Here is a 3177-nt window from a genome sequence, read left to right on the forward strand (position 1 = left end):
TAGAGAGAGAGAGAGAGAGAGAGAGAGAGAGAGGAAGAGAGATACACGTGTGTGTTTACATATAGAGGGAATGAATGTGGGTGAGGAATGGAGGGAGAGGGTGCGTATATATATATATATATGTGTGTGTGTGTATATATGTATGTATGTATGTATGTATGTATGTATGTATGTATGTATAGTGCGAAGGTCTGTTTATCAGTGTATCTGCTTCTGTAAGTATTAGTTTCGTGTGTGAGTGTGTGTGTATGTGTGCATATATTTGTGTCCGTATATATGTATGTGTGTATATGCATATTCTTCATGAGTGCGTTCGCGAGTACATGCTCACACCTTTATCCACATCCATTTTAAGCATCACGCCCTTCTCTCACAGTTATATACACACACAGAGGCGCGCACACACACACACACACTTGTAAATGTGTGTGTATGTGTGTCCAATGAGAATTGGACCTAAAGACGAATTTTTGAAAGGAATATTCAACAACCACAACAACAACAATCACAACAACCACAACATTCCTGCCTGCTTAAGTGGGTGGAGATGGGATGGAAGGTGTGTTTCTACCCCGTCACCCACTCCTCCCACTACCGCCCCTTAACCTCCTCATCTCTTCGCATTCGCTTCTTCTCGTATCAGTCTTTCTACTCCCCCTCTCCGTCGAACTTCCTTCTCCCCTTCACACTCCCCTGCCTCTCTCCTCCTCCTTATCCGTCTCCCCTCTCTCCTCCTCTTGCTCGTTTCTATTTCTCCTCCCACTCCTCTCCCTCCCTCCTTCTTCCTCCCACTCGCCTCCTCTCCCTCTCCACGTTTCTCCTCTTCACCTCCTCACACCCTCCCCATTTCTTACTGTCCTTCCTTCCTCCCTCCCTCCCCCCTGCTGTTTATTTCTCTATTTTTTAAATTAATTACGTTATGCCCTTCTTCTTATTAATTTCGTTTTCTTCCGAAGTTAAACTCAATAATATTGTTATATTTCGGAGTGGTCATTTATTATTGTTCTTATCTTATCTTATGTCCATTGTCTAGAAATCTTCCGCCACACTTCTGTGACCTCTTCAGCGACTCTTTCATCCACGTTTGAAGAACGAATATATAGTGCGTGTATTTATTTGGCAAGAAAAAATAATAATCATCCCAAAATATTGTTCATAAACGCAAACTCAATAACATTTCATTTTAAGAGAATCTTCAAAAATTCTTCCCTTCTTAAAGAGGCCAAAACCGAAATACTTCCCTTCCACCCGCACCCAATGCCACACCAGGAATCTCTATCTTCCGTTAGGATTGATAGATCTTTAATCTGATGTTGTGCGTCTCTGCCAATAACATCAATTAAGTCGTGGTGTCTTCGCCCTTTATTAGGCCACAGAATTTTCCTGAAGCAATTTCGAAGGTCCTAAGCTGATCAGTTCTGGCATGTAACATATTCTTTCCTACTCTAGGTACAAAGCCCGAAATTTTGGGGGGAGGTGGGGGCAGTCGATTACATCGACCCAGTACGCAACTGGTACTTAATTTATCGACCCCGAAAGAATGAAAGGCAAAGTCGACCTCGGCGGAATTTGAACTCAGAACGTAAAGACAGACGAAATACCGCTAAGTATTTCGCCCGGCGTGCCAACATTTCTTATTTCTTTACTGCCCACAAGGGACTACACACAGAGGGGACAAACAAGGACAGACAAACGGATTAAGCTGATTATATCGAACCCAGTGCGTAACTGGCACTTGTTTAATCGATCCCGAAAGGATGAAAGACAAAGTTGACCTCGGCGGAATTTGAACTCAGAACGTAGCGGCAGACGAAATACCGCTAAGCTTTTCGCCCGGCGTGCCAACGTTCCTGCCAGCTCGCCGCTTTTTAGCATGTAATATATTATGAAAGTAAATGCGGTGAGCTGGAGAATCGTTAACTCGTCGGACAAAATGCTTATCGGAATTTCATCCGTCTTTACGATCTGAGTTGAAATTCCGCTGAGGTCGACTTTGCCTTTCTCAGAGTCCATAAAATAAGTATCTGTTGAGCGCTTGGGGTCGATGTAATCGACTAATCCTTCCCACCAAATTGCTGGTCTTGTGCCAAAATTTGAAACTGACATATTACCAATGTTATGGAATATTTTGTTTCAAAACATAATAACGTATCAATTCATTCTTAAAACGTAAAGGACGTAAAGCAGATGAAACTGCTCACGATATCAACTAAACTTTTGTTGAAGAAATGACCAGTGAGCGGTCATCTCGAAAATGGTTTAAATGATTTAGCAGTGGAGACCTAAGCCTTATGAGTGTAATGGACGCCCATCTGTCATCGATGACGGTCAATTAAAGGTTATCCACGTAAAACCACTCGAGAACTGGCAAAAGAACTTCAAGTTAGGTAGAAAAATACCTTCAACTATTTGCATGGGATCGGAAAATCAAAAAATGCTTGACAAATGGGTACCACATGAGTTGAATGAAAATCAGAAAATGCGCGGACCGAGGCTATAGAAGAACACACTTGCCCAAATTGCCGCGCAGTGGGACTGAACCCAGAACCATGTGGTTGGGAAGCAAGCTTCTTACCACACAGCTACGCCTGGGTGTGTATGTACACAGACACACACACACACACACACACAATCATAGGTTCTAAGGTTATTGGTGTTTATATATATATAGGACAAGAATTTTTTGTATTTTTGTCAGGAACAAATATGAACAATATGAACAGCAACAACAAAACAATAACAACAACATAGTTATTGTGTTGCTGTGGTTTGGTAGAGTCAAGTTCAATAGTTTATCAACTCATGAGACGATCGATGCATGTATGTATGTATGTATGTATGTATGTATGTATGTATGTATGTATGTATGTATGTATGTATGTATGTATGTATGTATGGATTTCGTTTTTGTATTTTGGTTTGGATTTGTGAAATCGTGTTGAAACAAGTTTTGTTGTGAGTAGGGAATGTCATCATACGAACAAAAATTAGTTTAAACACACGCACTGGTTCAATACTACTTACATACATATAAATAGTGATAAAAATAATGATCCTTAGGAAGAATTTATAAATATTTTAATGCATCACTACGCGCGTCTAGGGGCTTTTGAATGCATATTCAAAACGTTTCCCGTAAACGAACTTAAAGGATATATATATATATATATATATATA

General features: G+C 40.5%; 1 protein-coding gene across 6 annotated transcripts in view; it reads right to left on the minus strand.

Moving 5' to 3' along the window:
* LOC106877380 (solute carrier family 28 member 3) overlaps positions 1 to 3177 on the minus strand; it is a 184474-nt gene that overhangs the window by 44157 nt on the left and 137140 nt on the right. The window lies entirely within an intron of this gene.

The sequence above is a fragment of the Octopus bimaculoides genome, chromosome 18, assembly GCF_001194135.2.
Source record: "Octopus bimaculoides isolate UCB-OBI-ISO-001 chromosome 18, ASM119413v2, whole genome shotgun sequence".
Taxonomy (NCBI): Eukaryota; Metazoa; Mollusca; class Cephalopoda; order Octopoda; family Octopodidae; genus Octopus; species Octopus bimaculoides.